General features: G+C 43.6%; 1 protein-coding gene across 41 annotated transcripts in view; it reads right to left on the reverse strand.

Moving 5' to 3' along the window:
- Positions 1-19,859, reverse strand: part of TSNARE1 (t-SNARE domain containing 1) — a 482,568-nt gene that overhangs the window by 453,368 nt on the left and 9,341 nt on the right. For 4 of the 41 annotated variants that reach the window (XM_068933462.1, XM_068933461.1, XM_068933486.1 and 1 more), the window contains exon 2: positions 1,283-1,579. The exons of 31 other annotated variants lie outside the window; for them this stretch is intronic. The gene's annotated coding sequence lies outside the window, so the exon portion shown is untranslated. Of the gene's footprint in view, positions 1-1,282; positions 1,580-15,602; positions 15,640-19,859 lie in introns of those variants that run through there. 6 more of the 41 variants (XM_068933483.1, XM_068933464.1, XM_068933492.1 and 3 more) reach the window with 3 other exon arrangements.

Consider the following 19,859-nt stretch of genomic DNA (forward strand, 5'->3'; position numbering starts at 1 on the left):
TCCACCAACTACAAGGTCAACATTGACAGAGTACTACAGTGCAGCCAGGTACTACGGTTCCGGCCCTAAAGTCAAGTTCGCCCCTTGGGTTTCCTTGCGTTCAGATAGTCTGACAAGTACCAGAGTAGTAGCATATTGCTGGCCAAAAGCCATCTGGGAGGAACAGCTGTCCAGCAGCCAGAGGCCCAAAAATTATGCTCTTGGTCCCCAAGTATGCAGTGCTCGATCAGCAAATTTCAGTGTATTTTGACATTAACCTGTCCTGCTCTGACAAATGCACCCACTCCCAATTACACTCCTGTTTTATCAAGACATTGAAGCCCAACTAACTGCAGCAGGGAAGTAGCCAAAAGGGGTACTTCAGTCAAACCAATTACCTGATTTTGGGCACTTTACTTCAAAATCAGATCTACATGATCCATTGCACATTCTCCCTTTTTTTCCTCCCTCTTTTAAAGACTTCTGTCATCTAACACAGCCTCGTTTGCAGTCGAGTCAGACCAAAATTGATAAATACAACACAGCTGGATCTCAACAGCCTTTCCACTAAACTGCAGCAAAAAATTAAGCGAGATCCAGAGACTGCTGAAAAAATAGAGCAAGGCACCTGTAGGTTTCCAATAAAAAGTCATCTCATGGGGATGAAAACAATTCCAGGGGCAGAGACAAACGTGCAAAAGCATGCATACACTGTAAAGTTAGCATCAGTCCAGCTTCTAGCTAAGTCACAGCTGCCATTATTGCAATCACCCTAACTGGCATTTCCAGTTGTCAGATTGGGGGGAAAAAAAAAACAACAACAAAAAAAAAAACAGCTGCTAACTTGAGCATCTTTGCCTACAATCCCAGAAAAGGCTGACTGGAGAGCAGGGCTATGCAAGCAATGGGTGAGGAGGATGGAGAGGAAATTAATTTCTTTTTCCTGTGCCACCTATCGAGCTCGCCAGAGCGGCATTCTCTGGTTTCTACCACCCATTGCATTTATTTATGATCAGCCTTAATTCTGAAAGCAAACTCACAGTGATAATGCATGATCCTTCTGCAAAACTTAACTGAGATGGATGGAAGCAGAGAGCTATAATTTAAGGCGGGTTATATCGCTCACAGTACCAACAGCACTGCATTCAGGCTGCAAAAAAGGTTGCTGGTAAATTGAAGTCAGCAGAAGCTAAAGTTTACAAATAACTTCTCAAAAGAAAAAAAAAGTGCTAATTTGTGCACTCAGGAAAAGGAACAGCCAGCAAGCAAGTTTGAGCATGCAAGAGAGAAAGGGCCTCCTTACCTAGACATATGTGATCGTTTGTGGGCCCAGGAGATCCTACAAAGCGTACAAGATTCACATTGGTGTTATCAGCAGTAGCACATGCTGTGGCAGGGACCGCCGCTCTGCCAAAGCCACGCGTACCAGTGCAAACAAAGAGTTATGGAGCTATCCAATGTCTCCAAATTGTCTCATTCCTCTCAGTTCAGCACCAAGACCGCAGAAGTCTCAGTTGCAAGGGCCTCTCTCCAGCAAAGTGTAAATAATTGCTGCTCTGAGCTGGCCCGACTTCACAAGGTCTCAGCCTTTTTGCAGACCCTACGGGAGATAAGCAATGCAAAGAGTTCAGTCCTTCCCTTCTGAACACATTTAATGAAATCACACAGACTCGAGGAATCTAGCACCGGGAAATGTCCAGATATGCAACTTTTCAAGCAAAAGGAGAAACTCATGATGAGTTCTCATTGGAAGAATATAACAAAGAATTGCATTTGCATGTCAGCAGCTGACAACTGGCACGCAGCACTGTATCACTGACTTAAATGAGGTCCTTTATGATCCAAACTCCAATTAGGAGTTCCACCTGAGGCCAAAGGAGAGAACAGGAAATAATGAAGAAGCTCGGTCTAACAGGCCGGCTGAATCTCACCCCTATTTGTCTTTCTAACTTTGGACCAATCAAGTTGGACACAAATAGGCACACACTGTCCCACAAAACAACACCTCAGGACCTCTAAAACAAAGGTGGTACTCTGCACATCTGGATTCCTCAAACTTGCCAATGAATGAAAAGTTTTTATCTCCTACAGGCTGGAAGTTCTAGTATTGCGTTCTTTGGCTCAACTTCCACAAAAGGAAAGAGGATACACTGTGCATCTTGAACGTCAGGCAGTTTGCTTATTTTGGATCCAGATGACTAGGTGCAAGGCCTAAACTTCTGCCTTTCCAGAACAGCGTCTTGAAAGAAGCCATATTCTCCTTTAACTAAAGGGTCTGCCAGCCTGTTTTGTTGCTCACCACATGCCTTATCAGCCATAAAGCCACACGTTTCCACCCTGCGTAGCCCTGAGTGCTCCCAACATGTTTATAAAGTCTACAGTGGAGCTATGCATCCCCATCTTACAACCCCTAAAAACGTTCCCTGTCACTATAACCCACTCCCTACTCCACATCCCCTGTGAAACTTCTGTCACAATATCTCTGCATCCTCCTCGTAACAGACACTTTCCCTGCACAGTCTCAAGCTCCCATCCGTGTCTCAAATCCCTCTCCAAAGCATCATCTCCGTGTACCAGTAAGGCAGAAGGCAGTATTCATGGGTCACCTAAACCTGTACATTGACTAACTGGTTGATCGAATGATCACCCACCAAATAAATAATTGTTGAATTCTCCTGTGTTTCCCTTTAGGACGCTGAGATTCTAAGTCCTTACGTGCATCATGAACATGTACGTGATGGCTGTGTGGAGGACAAAAGCCCAAATCTGTACTCTTCTCTCTCATGTGATTAATTCACCAGAGTGGAAGTGGGGAGAGGCTTTCTGAGACTTCAGAATATCCAAAAAAAAAAAAAAAAAAAATCCACTCCTGAAAACAACTTAATAGCACTGGTCTGTTCTCGCTTTTATACCCATGTCCCAAACCCTGTATTTGTATTTAATTTTCTAGTTCACCAAGTAGAAAAATAATCCATTCCTCAGGCTTCTAGTTTTATTCCCGGACTTGGTTAGACCCGAGCTGAACACTCAGATCTGTCACTGAAGGTTTCAGGTACTCCCAGCTTCTGGTTTCCGTTGACTAAGTGCATCGTGAAGCATCACAGATGGACGCTTTGCACTCACCATCACAGACAACATCATTGCCCAGGAGAACCTACCTACCCTCCCACTACACCTCCTAGATCCCACCATCATGCATCAAGCGCTGGCACGCAGCCTCTTCAGTTGGGGGTGTGCATCCCACCCAAGCGAGAGCTCCCAGGCATTCACGCAGCAAGCTGGCGCAGACAGCTAAAACTACATCTCATCTAGCCAAAATCTAAGTCACTTTTATTTTTGGTAGGGTATAGTTTTGAATGAATCAGTTTCTGGAACGAGCTCACTACACAGACACCTGGACATCAATGCCAAAAGAGGGGACAGAGCAGAAGCCCATGGATCCCCTTAAGAGAGAGAGAGAGAAGCCCTGTCTTATACTGGCTTAAAATCATGTGAAGCTGTGTCTTTAGGCTACAGGTATATGATGCATTAGCCTTGGAAAGGGAGATAACTTAAGAGCTCCCCACATTGCTCCGTCCCCAACTATTTCCCTGCCCCACACCACAGTTGGCTCTCTGCTCTCTTGTGAATACAGCATCCCGCAGCTCATGCTGTAAATCAGATCAATGAAACATTCAGTTAAAAATAACAGCCAAAAACTCCTCCATTGCAGGAGAGCCTTTAGTATTATAAATGATGAAAGCACGTTTCTAAAAAAAGCAAGCTAAGATGAGAGCGATTTCTGAAGAGAAGGTGGCAAGAACAGCACAAATCTCAGCCAGTAGAATAAGGGATAGACAGAAGGGAATAAAACTAAAATCCATCCTCTTGCACTGGCCACACACGTCCTCTCACAGGGATAAATAGATCTATCCTAACCTCTTCTACCCAGCTGCTCAGCAATATGTCCCAGAAACACACACACACCACTAACCCACCCTTACAGCTTCCCAGCAGAACCATGACTAATCACCAGATACGATTAATACGTTAACGACAGGGTCCCACACAAATTCCTCAACATCAGTTCAAGTCTAGCGTGGACGTAGGCCATGCCACAGCCCTAAGGACTGGGCTGCTCCAAGGGCTACAGGGTGACCAGAGCAATCCTGGTAGCAGGAAAATGAGTTTCAGTACCCACAGCTAGTGACTCAGCATCCCTGGATCAGAGAGGACACCACCTGGTGCCCATCCTGGCCCTGCCTGGAGATGTCCTGAGGAGACAGCATCATGCTCCACTTGTGATCCAGTCCTTGGCCATCTCCTTCCCCAACAGGCTGCAGTACTTGTGGCAGGGAGTCAGACGGAGGTGGTGGGACGTAGCTCGTGGACTACTCTATGCATCTTTGCGACGAGCACAAGTATTTGGCCTGCAGGGCTTACTAAAACTGCGAGAGGAAAGAAGAGAGATATTCCTGAGCTTTTTCCCAACCATTTTTATGCTTGGAACTATGAGTGGTTTTTTTTTTTTCTTTTTATCTGCTCTGAGTAGCTCTAAAAACAGGTTAAGTAGCAACTGGTGGTCTTCAGCCTGCCATTTTGGGCAGCTATACTTGTACCTGCACCAGCTCAGTGTTTTCTTCCTCTAGGGCTTGCAGACTATGATGCTTACGTGAGAGAAAGCACACAAGTAAAGTCCCACAGCATTACCCACAGCAGACTGGTGCATCAGCAGAAGAATCTGCAACATCATCTCCGGCTGGCTCCAAGTTCACCGCACCGCGGCTTCAGGCTCATGGGAAGTATGTGTGATTGTGCCTACCTACAACAAGAGCACTGCAACACTTCGAGTGCTTTCCTCTCCATATCTAACAGCAGCTTCCAGTCCTGGGAGGCAATTCTGTTATAACCATTTCAGTATTTAATGCCTTTTATATACCTCTCATCCACCCTGTACTAATCGCCCAAAGCAGCTACACTTTCATTTCATCTCTGGGGAAACCAAGGAAAAATATTTTGTGAGGTAAACACAAAAACACATATAGTACGACAATCGTGCAGGACAAAGGAGTTTCTATTACATAGTCCTCTGCTGCTATACAGTTGCATGCTCCACTCCTGCAATAAAAGAGTACAGAGTGAGCTCTTAAACATGCTTTTCAAAATTAGATATTTCTAAGTAGATTTTCTAAGTGGATTTAGTTTCCCTGTCAAGTTCTTCTGCTTACTTCTGGCTTTCTCTCATGCTTCTTTTTTTTTTTTTTTTTTTTTTTTTTGGGGGGGGGGGGTGCGGAGAAGGGCAGAGGGGGGACAGTGCGGGAGGGTGAGGTGTTCTTTTTCCTTTAACAGTTATGGCAAGAAACTAACATTCACCTACTCAGACTTCATCGACCACAAGTTTACTGAACCAGTTTGCAAGTGAAAATACGGCCTCCAGCCCAAAGGCATGACAACACAGATGGGAGGGAGGCAAGAACGGGATGCAACCCCCATCTGGACTGGCTTTGCATGATGATCAGCATGATCAGTCTCCCAGCTTTTATTCCTTCATTAACTCTCAGAATGGAAAAGGGAGCCATAGACTTCCCAAATTCAACTCAAACTCAACATGAAAAAGAGGGATCCCAAATATATACATACATATACACCAAAAGCATACTCCAAAGGCATGGCATACAGCATGTTTCAAACAATCCAACTAAAAACCTCCAAGTCATGGAGGTCTCTTTGTCCAAATGACTCCTCAGCTCTGCCTATGTGCACAGAATAGCTTTTTGACGGGATATGAGTGCTTAGTCCCTTCTTTATCGCTCCCACGGCATTGTGCCATCTCTCCTTGTCTGCACAAGGTACCCATCCTCACGTGTCCATCGAGCTCCTACTTCAGCCCACCACGATGGGGTATGGCACATTGTGTTAGGAGGAGTCTTCAGGGCACAGCCTCTCAGCTGACCCACGACACGCTTTGTCCGAAGATCCCCAGAAATCTTTAGTATTAAAAAAGCAAACCATGGGGCTATGCATTAACACACCTGGACCATGACGTGGGGCATCTCTTGGCTAAAACGGATCACTGAATAAGGCCTCGTATACACTATTTTATTTGACCTTTGACTATGATGCAGCCGAAGAAAGGTGATTCTACCCCATAAGTATTCCTGTGTTCCCCAGCACAGGCAAACTAAAGAAGCTCAGTCCTCAAACCTTCAAGGCAAGCATACAACCGCATCGAATCACTCCAGTTGCTTAACCTTAAATAGACAGGATGGAGGTGTTGACACTGAAGCAACGCTTTGCAATTCAGGCAATCTGTGTTCAGTTGCCAGGCTTGCATAAACTTTGTAATGTAGTATCATGTATCTGGGAAAACTAGAGACAAGGCACAGACGTTTGCACCTTCCCCTGAAGCATCCTAGTGCTGGGAAATGAATAAGAAAGAATATTGGTTTAATGGGGTGCTATTCAGCAAAAGCAAGAAATAGAGTTATGCCATTTTAATTTTTAAGCTTCAAGTAAATTAAATTTAAAAAAAAAAAAAAAAGAATCACAAACCTAAAGAGATACAACAGCAATTATAATCAAGGTTGCAATAAATTAGCACAGTGTTTATCACAAGAACAGTTTGGGTGTTACCCTGAACCAGTTTATACCATTGATCAAGGCTTTTCTTTATATCCGCCTGCTGCAGTAGGCAGATAAAATATAGCTGCACTGCGTGCATAAACTATGCATTTAGATACATAAATCTTTAACAGAGTGGCTTCATATTTTGAGGCAAAAACAGAGAATTATTTGTTACATTAAACATTCTCTTCTCTGTCCTCTTCTCTTCTAGACCATCTGAAAGATCAATTAAAGTGTTTTTGCATAAAGCAAGCAAAGACAAGCACTTTCCAAAAAAAATATGAAGCAGCTCTTGCTTTTAATATGATCTCTAAAGAAAACAAGCATAATGGTTTAAGATTCCCACAGTGGAAGGGAGAGAAAAAAAAAAAAAAAAAAAAAAACACATGCTTGAAGTTCAATCATCCATTTAAGGAGTAACAAAACAGATTTCTGAAGCCTTACATCTCTTGAGAAGTTTTAACCCCTCACACAAAATGTTAGTAACGTGCTGCAGCAAGCTGAATAGTTTCCCCTGCCATCACTCAAGAGCAAGTGCAGGTCCCTCCCTTGCACACACGCTCTCGCTGCTTCCACCACTTTTCTATTTGCAAAGACATCAAAATGATATCACAAGCAATCCTTCCGCTGATTTAACGCATTCCTCCACTCATGAAATGCTTGCTAAACTGAGTATCAGCAGTCTCCCCACCTAAGAACATAGCAGCTTCTGGAAGTGTCAGTGAGAGCTTCTGGCTCACTCGCCAACACCATGACAAAGGTAAGGGCCTCAACAGGGCAAGGACATCATGTAGCTCAACTGGACTCCCAGCTACCAACTGGGGAGAAGGGGAGAGAGACTCCAACGTATCCTTCCGGACACATCCAAGAGCTACCTTTTGCCATGTCTAAATGAAACACAGCATAGAAAACCCAGCTCTCTACAAGGAGACCTTCTCTCCTCTCAGTAGATAATTTTTCAGCCAGATGAGAACCAGCATTGCCATCCTCAGCATGCTTTCTTCTCCCTCAGACAGCGCCCACATCGAGTCTTTGCAAAGCAAGAGAGGAACCACTGCTATCAAAAATACTACTTCTTAGCTCCCGAGATAGCAGCTAAGCATTGCACCATCATGTCAAGAAGAACCCAGAGGGCCTTTCCAAGGCTGTGTCGATTATGCGTGACATAGTGGAATTAGATCTTCTTGCTTCTCTTGCACCAGGAGAGCGCTCTTCCACTTTATCCAGGCAATGCCAAGAAGCTGGGCAGGCTTCTAGCAACGCAATCTGGAAAATAAATCTGATCTCCAAGCTAAGCTGTGCTAGGCAATAATGCTCATCATCACATTCAAATGCCAAAGAGCTAATAAGACAGAGAAACCACTGGCCTACTCAACTGAAAAGGGAGGAGAATATAAGATTTTCAATAAACAACAAAAAAACACACACACACACACAAAAAAAGGATTTATGAGGTAAATGAATCATTTGGAGAACATGCAGTGCCCGTACCCTACACAAACTGCTTAAATTGAAGGGTCATGGTTTAATCAGAACGACTGAAAAAGAAAAGATAGGGTCACAAGTACAAGATTTATCTTGAAGAGCCAATGAAATAGGTTTCTCAGTAAAGGACTTTCATTTGAAAGAGAAAAAAATACGTTGCAGTATGTCAACTGACCAGTAAGGGGAGTTGGTGCCTAGAGCTTCAAGTCAACCACGCATATGCAGTTTTGGGTGGAGAAAACGCAAATGACTGACTCTGAGGTACTACCATTCAGAAAATTTTGGCTGCTGCCAGAAGATGCTAAAGGAGGATGGACAGAGAGCTCCCCGTCCAGAAAACCTGCTATGCCAAAATACTGCAAAAGGCAGAGGAATTGAGAGAGAACTACAGCAGAAAAAGACTTGTTTTTGCCTGGAAAAAGGCCACTCTCCCTGCATCACTTAGTGGAGAACAAGCTGCTCGGAAGGAGAAAGGCAAAGTTAAAAAATGAAATCCAATCAAGATGGAACTTGTGATGAGAAAACAAGAGAGTCATCTCAACCTGCTTCTGAGGCTGACATTCTGACAGTAGTACATTTCCCAGAAAGGACTTGGGCCAATTACTCTGGTAGCCTTGAGTAGACATCTAGTAGGGTACAAGATGCCTGGGAGAAGACTTCAGAGGACAAACAAGGACTAATCAGATTACTTACTACGGAACCACAGCACTAGGAAAAAACAGGGGGCAGGGAGGGAAGCAATACTCAAAACCTTTTGCAGGGAACGGGATTTAATGATATTATACAGTATCTGAAGAAAAATGTCAGCAGTAGGAACTCATTAAGATTTGTATGGGGAACAGCAGCAAAATCACTACCGCATCTATACCCACGCTGGGCTCGTAAACAGAAATCAGCTTGTTACTGCCTATGGGGCCATGGGGAGGAGCACTGCAACAGTTACGTTCTTCTTTTCTTTTAATCTCATTAACCTTGTATTTACTCTGTTGTTGGTGATTACTCAGAACGTTAATAGGCGTACTTTCTGCATACTATTTACTGAACGTTACAACTCCATTGAGTTCTGTATATGAAATGGGGCTGGAACATGCCAATTCTCCCCCTGCCATGGAAAACAGAGGAAGAGAGAGAAAATCCTTTTACACGGGATTATTTCAAAGATGCTGCAATCATGATTTCTTTAATAAGAACTAAGGGCAAGTTAGCCAAGTGATTCAGAACATCTACACGATCCCTTTTTTTCCCCTTTGATTTCTACGGTATTCTGTGAAGGAAGAAGAGCAGACACACAAACCAAAAATCCACATAAAAAGAATTATTTGCAGGTTGGAGTAGATGAAACAATTATTCCGGTCACGTTATGAATTAGCGTTAACAGTATTCCAGGTGGGGAAAACAGGTGTAGTTTAAGAAAACTACTTCTGCAGCTAAAAACTCTAAAAATTCTCTTTTTTTTCCTTTTTTTTTTTTTTTTGAGACATTCACTGACCATCTGTTCCGAGCACAGAGCATCCGTCAACACTTGTTTTGCCCAAAAAACCTAACTCAATGCCAACACAGTGAGAGCACAGGCCACCCCAGAACGTAAGGAACTAGTCAAGGCAGACGAGATCAGCTGTCAGGGGAGGACACTGGATGGAAACTTCCCCCCTCCAACATCAACCAGTCAAAACATGGAAATAACTGCAGGAGCAGAAGATGCCATCCAGAGGAGAACATCTGGAAGCGTTCAACCTGCGGCTTTTCCTCACACACCGCTCCCCTACAAAACGCAGAGTCTCCTTCAAGGAGTTGAAAGGAGATGGCAGCGGGGAAAAAGGCAAGCTTTACTTTTGGCGTCCACAGTATCTCTGACACCAATGTAGCACGACTGTATTAAAAACAAGAGAGCTGCTCCCCTTTAGTTGCAGAGCGCAAATATTACAGGAAGCTCAGTGAGGTATAGCAAATAATTTTCATTTTCTCAGTACCATTTGTGGCTTCACATACCTCTGTCATATTCTCCAATTAGCGGTCCCATAATTCACATTCAATCCTAGCCAGTCAAATAGCATCTGATGTAATTTTCTCCTCATCTTCCCCTATGAAAAGAAAGCCCATCCAGCTAATAAGTTTTGCGGAGCTGCCATCCCAGCCAGACGCACACAGTCGGGACAACCAAGCGGCCCCAGGACTGGAACAGGTCAAAGCAAAACCTATACTAGATAGGTGTAATAAGAAGCTATGCAGAGGACTCATGCTCAGGAGCTGATCCAGGCTTGGAAATCTCCAAATGCAAGCTAGAAAGATGTTTTGCTTGTTCTCGTTCTGCCTGTGATGCTCTGAGCTACATAACTGACTGAAAACAGCAGACCAGGACCAGCGTTTGTCAACCAGGGAATAAAAAGTCACTAGAAAACAGGAAAATAGGTATGAGAGAGAAGGCGCACATCTGTGTCTCAGAAAAAAGATGAACTCAAGGTAACCAGTTCATAAAGTAGAGTTAGCGGATGACTGAAAAAATCTTTATGGTATCTTCATAATTCATTTTGAGAAAAAAATAAAAAAAAATTAAAAAAGGAATGGCTGGGTGTGTTGTGGAATATGTGCAATCTTTACAGGTTAGCTGGAGAAACGCAAGTAAAATATGAGGACAGTGGAAGAAGGAGACGAAGGAAACTTTCAAAAGGATGAATTGTAATAACATTCTTTAAGAACTATTGCAGAAGAAATAGGTTTAGGTAACTCAGATACAAGTATTTTTAGGCTGTGCAAAATTAAGGACACGGAAGCATTCCCTTTATACATTAATTATTTCTCAAAAAAAGTGTTTTAAGTGAATTGCTGAAAATTTAGATAATTTCTAAAAGCAGGTGGAGCGTCACCACTCAGGACTCTTGCCTTTCAGACCTACCAAAACCTTCTCAGCCATCCTGTCACAAGGAGAGATGAGAAAGTCAAATCACATGGGATGATAGTGGGGTCAGAGAGGACAGCAAAGGATGCTGAAAGCACTCCCTGCTCTGCAATTTCAAACTCTTAAGAAGAATTACACACTTGCTGCCTTCTCTTTGACACAAAGTATTTCAAGACCCTCAAAAGCCAACAGAAGAAGCTCTGATACATAGAAAAAAAAATCATTAAGAGCCTTGAAGTTAAAGTACAGTATCTGAAGTTGACTTCTGAAGAGAGGGTAAATAACTAAGACCTTTTAAATCTAAGATGGTTGCTCAGCAACATCTTGCCATGCTATATCACACAACACTTCTTCCTTGTTATTTCCCTGGCCAAAGGTCAAAATTCATCTTTCCAAGAGATAACCCTTCCAATACAAAAGGTGATGAAACTCCCACATCTAGCTGTGTCAGGAAAATCCACGTCTCCATCCTGGAAACCTTCCAAACATCAACACTTATTGTGAATTCCCAAGGAGATAGTCTTCAATCTTGGTAATTACTGCACAGTGACACATCAAGCATACGCATACAATCACAGAGATTTAGGATTCCTTGCATAAAACCTATCTTTCCTGCAACACACATCTAAGAAGCATTGATATGAAGTGCCACTGCATACCTTTTCACATCTACACATATGCTAAGCAACTAAATAGAAAGTCTATACATCAACATTAAATAGCCTTGTGGTTTGAGATTTTTGTTGTTGTTGTTGCTTTTTTGAAAGTAAAATCTATTAGAAAAATTTAGTAATGAATGACAGCATAACACCAAAATCCATCCAGTCTGACAGACCACAAAACAGTCAAGGAACTGAAATGGCTTTAAAGGCACATAGCAGAAGGGGTAAAACGGTCTTTGGAAAACAGCATCCAGCTCGAATCTCACTGCTGTGTGGCGTACAAAGAAGTAACTACTTGGGGCTTGATGGTTTACAGCTAAAATATACACCAACCTGCTGTAATGCCAGGTCTTCAGGAGCTTTCATCTCCTTCTCCGATGCACACCATATCTCCGTGCGTTCAGAGCTCCCAGCAAGTCACAGACACAGGAAACCCCTCAAGCTTTGCCACCACATCTCCAGGAAAGTCGGTCTTCGACTACCTGTATCACTTCCCATATGCTACTGTTTCAAAAGCACAGAGCTCCCATAATTCACAAAAGGAGCAAAATTGAGTGAGTTACAGAGAGCAATCTTGACAACTACGGTTATTTATCTTGATCTGATCAATTACTCGTGCTATTTATAAGAACCGTTAGCATTCTCACCATTTATTGCAACTTAACAGGGGAAAAAAGGCAGAAATCTTGTCTACAGAAATCTCATACGGAGGAATCCTCCTCCAGATGGAAACGCTACTTGTCCCGCACACAAGTCCAGCACTGAAGCTTCAGGATGTCCAAAGCTCCTAACGTAAGAGCTTGTGGCCTCAGGTTGAGCTTTTTAAAAAATGAATTCCTTACAATTCCCTAGATTTATGTGCCTGAACCGTTTCGATTCAGAACCACCAGTCCCTGCCTCTCCAAGTGAGAGCAAACAAAACCAAACTAAAAAACAATAAGCACTTTAATTGTTCAAAACAAGCTAAAATCAAGACGCATCCCATCCTGCCAAACGAGGATTCAAAAATCCCTAAACGCAGAAACCTACAGGTTATTGGTGGTGCCCCAGTTTTACCGCAGCATCAATATCAGGCCCATCTCTCGGAGCACTCAGTAATCGCACGTTGCCTGGGATGCACAGCCCTGTTGGGATGAAAAACAATACCGAAATTATCCATACACACTAGGCTGCTCTTGTGACTTCTTTGCTGAACTCCGATCCATCTTCTCCTTATCTCGTCCTCCCACCCTTCTCATCCCACGTAACTATCTGTTTTCTTCTCCAGCTACATCTCATCAGATGATTTCTCACAGCCGGGTCTCTCTTTACGCTAGGCACCATACGGGAACGCAACAGGGACTGCAATGATCTTTGGCTGGCATTAGTGCAAACAACTTTACTGTAGGGAGAACTTAATGATAACTCTGCCCACCTGTTTTTTGTTTTCTTTTTTTGTTTTAAGCCATCTTGCACATAACTCGCATGATGTCAGGACAAGAATATCACGCTAAAGATTCGGAACGCAAGGGGCGGGTTTTCCTTGTTTCTATGGTTATAAGCGATTTTAATGACCAACCTAAATAAAAGCTGGCTGAGAGAGAAAGTAGGAAGGAGGGAGGTAGGCGTTTAATTTTGATTGACAAGAGAGAGCATAACTAGTTAAGATCTGTCAAATGCCTGCCTAAGATCACAAATCCTCAGCACATTGTATTGCCGACAGAATTAGTCTCAATGCACAGCTTTACCGAAATGCTTCTTATCCAACAAGATCAGAGTTCAAGATTTCACAGTTTCCCCACAGAAAGCAGCTGATATCACAGCTACTAAAGGAGACAGGATGGCGGGGGGTGGAAAATGTTTTTCATTATTCGTGACATGTTCACATGCTACCAGGATAACAGGATCTTAACTTCTGTTCCTGGCCAAAATATATAAAAAAAGAACAGCGTGCCAAAGACTGTTAACTACCACAACATTTTGAAATATATTATTCAACTGCATCCATTTGGAATCGCATTAAATGCTGTACAAGCACAGGGTAAAGGAAATGACTCCCACCTTACAGACCTTAACATAGGAGACCGAGCACAGAAGTAGTTGAACGTACATTGGACGGGGAGTATTGGGAAACGCAGAAACCATCTCGGTTGGCAAGGTTGGCAGCAACGCCAGCCCAACAGTAAGCAGTGCCGTTCCCTCAGGCATCCCAGCAAAACGCAACGTCTGGAGAAAATAAGAGATCTGGCACTGCAAAACCCTCACGGGCCACCTTGTCAAGAGGGAGGAACAGCGAAGGGGTGACAAAACCACTTAGAGCACTTAAAAGTCAGCAGCAGAGATAGGAATCACGACCTTGAGAAGGAAGAGTCAACATCGCAGTGGAGATAGCGCGAGGTGTAAGGCAGCCCAGCGAGGGCTCTGGAAGAAGCGACACGCAGCTTATGTTTAATGCAACGAAGATGCACGATGCAGCAAAGGACAGACACAAGGAGGATGCAGGACATGCAGCCTGAAACAAGTTGGGAAAATGGTTTTGGTTTCACTCGCTAGGACTGCCTAGATGCAAGCAGGACACAGCGATCTTTGCAGGGCTATACACTTACGGGAGCACTTTCTAGACTAACACTTTTTGAGTTTCTCATGTACTTTCTCTTAATGTTTCAGAGCACTCTGCTATTTTATCAAATGCTGTTTGACTTTTAAAGAGGGAAGAACAAGGCAGAGAGGACAGGGTTACAAAGGAGGGAAGTCATCAGCTACTGAAAATGTCTGCCAGCAGGAACTGCATTTAAACCATGCAGTTTTGGCAGAGAACACCCTCAAAATTTGATATTTAACAATCTTATGGTGTCGGAACATATAATTAAAGTAAAAGGACACAAGTGAATGCAGGATCAGAATTAAGAGCTGATCAACATAAACTTGTATCAAAGTCAGGAGAACATGTTCCCACAAAGTCTCAGCCACCTGGTTCTTCCACACTAGATTAAAAGAAAGAAAAATTAGCCACCAATTACTCTCATTTCCATTCAAGATAATCCTTCTCCAGTGTTTAAAAAGAACAGATTTATACTAACCCTCAGAGCTAAAAAAAATCAAAACTGACAAGAAAGAAGTTGCTTAGTTCATTGCTGGTTTCCAATCCTAGAGAAATTATTCTGACACACATCAATTTTTTTTTTTCTCCAAAAAATGCATAGTCATTACAATATAGGAATGATGTAAACACCTAAAAATTAGTATATCTTTGAGAATCACCGTACTTGCTCCTCAAGAGTTGGAATAAATGAAATAAGGTTCAGGACTCGTATCCTGTTTCTAACTAGTCACCTGACTGGGGCAAGTCCACCAAGCTCTGTGTCTTAAAAGCTTTCAATTTGCAAGCGAATAAACTAAAGCTGTATGAAGCTCATTCATTCAGTTTACACAGACAAATAAGCAGAGAAACTCATGCATTTCTGTGGGGATGGAAAGGACCTAGGTTCCTGCTAGCGTTCAGGTCATCAGTCCCAAGTCACTAGGTAAATCTTTAAACTCATCATTTAATAATGAGACAAAGAGACACCACAAGGAGCAAGCCAGCCTTCAAAGGTAGGATCAAGGATAAAACATGAAGACTAGGCCAGAGTGGGAAAGCAGACACATCGGTGCAGAAGATACTGCAAAGAGGTTAACGCTGTCCTCCGTTTTCAGCAACGGAAGGCAGCGCGCAAATACTGCGGACAACTTTTGGCCAACCTGTCTGATGCCTTGCAATAGCTTTACTTCACCTCCCTCAGTGCTTCCTGCCCACATTGAAACACAGTATTTGACTGACTTACCTAAAAAAAAAAAAAAAACCACCACCACACAGGTCACTGGCTGCAGCTTGTGGAGTACAACTGGGCTCGGGAGGAAAGGAGAGATGGTGCCTCTGATAAATCACCCAGGCACATAGGCCCAGCTTTAATAGCTGTGGATTGAAAACCGCGAAGGCATTGCTTTAATTCACCTACCAGATTTGCAGACGTTTCTGCTTCCGTCCCTGTAGTACTGCCATGAATTCAGGAATCAGGAAAATAAAAACAAAGAAGAAAAAAACTGATTTGTATTTTATCCAGTATTTCTTATTGCAAGGTTTCAAACTACTTCAGACAACTAAGCTGCCTATCAGCAACTTGAAGACAAAAGTCAAAGCAGCACTGAATCAAATGGCAGAAGCTCATCTATTATCTGATAATGTCTCCAAACCTCTGCAGCCATCAGAAACTCTTGCCTGGGCAGCACCCAGGAATCACTTGCAAATGAAATGCAACTAGATTTATTGCTTCTGCAACTCTGGAAACTCAAGTTGTGGAGATGATGTTACATTTTGTTTTGCCAATGCTAATCTAATACTTTTTTAAAGGTGCACACGTTTCACTGTTGGCTTCCAGCACTGAATTACTGGCTCTGCTAAATTCAGAACAAATAAGATGAGTGTGCCCTCTGGGTGAAATCCCTTGCTGTAATCTTTATTCAAAACACAGTGCTCCAAAGCCTTGAGTGCATTGCCAAAACTGCCTTGAGGTTTGTTCTTAAGATGGCAATTTGCATATCAACATTTTGCTGCAGAGATTACCCAATGTCCCTGCTATTATTTTAATACTCAACTGTGGGCGGCTCCCTGATCAGTGCACAGAAGTACACACTAAAAATACCCGCCTTCTTCGCCGGCTCCTCACATGACCACAGCTAAAGCCAGCTCCGATGTAAACCGGGAATGATGGCATCCGTCTACCTCTCAAGGAAGCCGCACAGGCTCCAAAATGCTTGAGAGGTGAGCAGTGCTCACCACCAGAAAGGACTTGTGCACAGACGGAGCAAGCAAGCACAAGGTAGCCGGACAAGGAAGGCCACAGAAAGAGCCCATTTTGCAATCGCAAAAGCAGAAGAGGTTTATCTGAGCACGAGACACATACTTGGGAAACCGCATTAAGAGGTAATAGAGGAGAGCAGGCAAGCATTGCCAGGGATATGAATTTAAGATAACTCTGAAAGAAGGAGGAAAGAAACGTTACGGGTAGAATAAGCGAGATCCAGGGAAAAAGTGAACACAGCCTGATTAATACCCTAGAAGGGAGCTCCCGGTCCCCTTTGGCTGCATTGCTCTGATGAAAGCGTACGAAAGCTCCCAACAGCAGGTTTATTCTGTGCCCTCCTACTGCTCGCCCAGTAAACCCCGGTCTCGGAGGTAGTAATTATTTTTGGCAAGACATAAACAGGCCCAGGAAATGAAACCCAAAAACACAGTTATTTATGAGTCACAATGCAGGGAGCCAGCATCCAAGCCCAGCTACCAAATCAGCAAGTACAAGGTCACCCTCATCTACGTAGGAGAGCAAACTTGCAAAGTAGCGAGCAGACAACCAGGCAAAACAACTAGCCTCGGGCTGCCCAGGAAGGCAAGGGAGGGAAACGCAGCGCAACGAGCCACCAGAAAACATCTCCTCGTTGCACAGCGAGTCCTTTCCCGTGGGGCTAGCAGGCTCTAAGACGACAATCGCCCGTTCCCTCGGGGACCACGAGCACAGGGTCTCAAGAGCCGCAAAAGAGAAGCAGGGAAGCAGACCTTGGAAAAGATGGAGCCGAAAGCAACAGGAAAAAATCCAGCATATGGTTTTAGCTCCTTGAGGCGGTAGCAGAGCAGCCCAGGAAGGACATCAGGTCTGCAAGTCCTCCTCTGTGCAAGCTGGTGCAGGCAGGGGTGGTCAAGGAGCTGCACGCAAAACCAGGATGAAAACCATTCATCACCTGATCCTGATGGCCACTGCCCACTTCCAAGGAGCTAGACAATTACTCAATTCTCAGCCGCCTTGAGAAAGAAAAAGCTCCATCTGGGGTCTTACCACAGGCCAAAGGAAAGGGGATGTTAGAAGAGATATGAGGAGTAAAGAGGCAAGTGCCCCAGGAAGAAGAGGACCCTCAGGCTGCTCTCTGCACGCTGGCCTCCACCACGAGAGCTTCAACAGACACAAGTTATTTAGGGTTTGTACAGCCAGGGGAAAGAAGCCCGTAGTAACTAGTAAGGACTTGCTACAGCTGAATGACTCTTCCACATTGGCTTCCTATGTTGACGTTTACTTTGCATTAAAAGGACCTATGTGCAGCTTAGTTTAATCCACTTTGAAAGGATTTCCAAAGTGGATTAATCTAAACCACGCTTTTCACACAAAGCGGTTATTATGCTCCCCGCTTGTGTCCCAGCAATTCCTCAATAATTTTCCTGTGATTTGCACCCCCAAAACAAGCTATTAGGTTATAAAACCACCATGGGGCAGAAACTTTTTTTTTTTCTTTTAACTTACCACAAAACAGGATCTAGACCCACAACTCCATTTTCTGCGTAAGGAATTATACTAAATGTAATTAATTAAAAGAGGATGACTAACATGATGCCTCAGGAAGGGAACCCGACCAAGATAGAGCAGCAGGCTTTTAGACCTGCAAGCCCAGCAAACGTCTCTATATACCAGAGAAAACAAACTCTGTGCAGAAAAGACAATAAATAAAAGTCAGAACAATTGAGACAAAAAAGAACGAGTATCTATGTGTGAAGAAAAAGCGTCTTTATAACCAAACTGCAGGCATGAGAGGAAATCAGAAGAAGTTGGAATCTTTTCCATTGTGCCACATTTGGAGTAAGGGGGAAGAAATCCATTTGCCTGAAGCTCTGGAGACGATAACCTAGAAGACACCGCAACATCTAAAGTGAGACTGTCCATCCACTCTGGTTTTTCAAATTCCAAGCTGAGTCAGTCAGAGCATCCTGTCGTATTGCAATATTGCAGTAATGTTTATACCACTCACTAAGATGCATTTCAGTGGGGACCAGTTCTGACGTTCTGCCAGGATAGCAAGCTGTTATATTTTAAAAAGAAAAGGGGGGGGGGGGGGGGGGAAGATGAGGGGGGATGTTACTGTGGTGCATGGCCACCACAGGGCTCTTTGAAAAAAAAAGTCAAGTCACTAACATGCAGTGGCCAAAACAGAACTTAAAACACCACCGTTTTCAATTTTTTGCCTTATTTCTCACTAGCAAAAACGCTCCTAGTAAAATGACGTGATTTTTCACCCTCACCAGGAGTCTGACTCGTTTCACAACCCGCACGATGCTGTAAATAAAAAGACAGTGAGCATGAGCACCCTGGGCAGCCTTCCCTAATCACAGCTACGCTCATTCACCGCTGGCCTGACCAAGCCGGCACTGATGCGGCACGGGATCCCAAAGGGCAACCGCTGCGCTCTGAGGCCACAACTCTTTCCGCGGTACCTTCAGCAGGCGAAGCCGTGAAAACATCCAACTCATTTATTTATTTGTAAGTAACCGACCTCAGCAGCTGAAAAGCAAACAAGCAAAAATCAGGCACTATAAAAAAAAAAAAAAAAAACCTCATTGTGCAGACTGTTTGACTGAGCATCTGCCCGAGGAGGAACATCTGACGGGATGGACAGCAGGGTCTTACAAGCAGCGACAGTCACAAGTGAAAGATCTGCTAGGGGATACCAGGCATACGGTAGAAGACACCAAAACGCTCGGGAACGATAAAGCACATCTCAAGCTATTTAGTGGTATATTTAAACCTGTGCAAATTAGGTATTCTTAAAATTAGCAAGTGTTCGCAAGAGTCTAGAAAGCTAGTAAAGTCACAAGGCCTCATAAATCCAATTTATGGGGAAAAGGACTCAAAACCCGCATGAAGGTCTAACTCTTGTTTCCTGAGGTTTTGCAGTAAGGAAAAGCTAAAAAGATACATAGCTCTCAACAGAAGGATGCAGCCTGTTTGCTACATGGAAGATGTTAAAAAAACAGCGACAGAAATTGCTCTACGCCTTAATGCATAGCACCTACTCTCATAGAGCCATATGATTTTTTATTTTTTTTTTGTTCTCCCAGCTGGGAATACAAAATGAAGTTGATTGGCGTTAACTTTAGGTTGTTGTAGTAACTACCATAAAAAAAAAAAAAAAAAAAAGCCGGCTTTATCGTTATTGAAGATCCAGAGCAAACAAAAGGTCATTCCCCGTATGTTTTCAGAGACAGCCATTTAAAGGGCTGAGCCACTTGTTTCAGCAGCCAAGACGGACTTTCAGTCGCCAGAGGGACATTAAGACAAGGCCCCGCGCACAAACGGCGTTGTAAGCAAACAAGCAGCGTTATTCCTACGCAGAAAGTTAAGTCCGCGTCTTAGGCGAGGTGCGTTTCCCCCGAAGCAACAGCAAAACGACACAAA

The sequence above is a fragment of the Struthio camelus genome, chromosome 2 (assembly GCF_040807025.1).
Source record: "Struthio camelus isolate bStrCam1 chromosome 2, bStrCam1.hap1, whole genome shotgun sequence".
Lineage (NCBI taxonomy): Eukaryota > Metazoa > Chordata > Aves > Struthioniformes > Struthionidae > Struthio > Struthio camelus.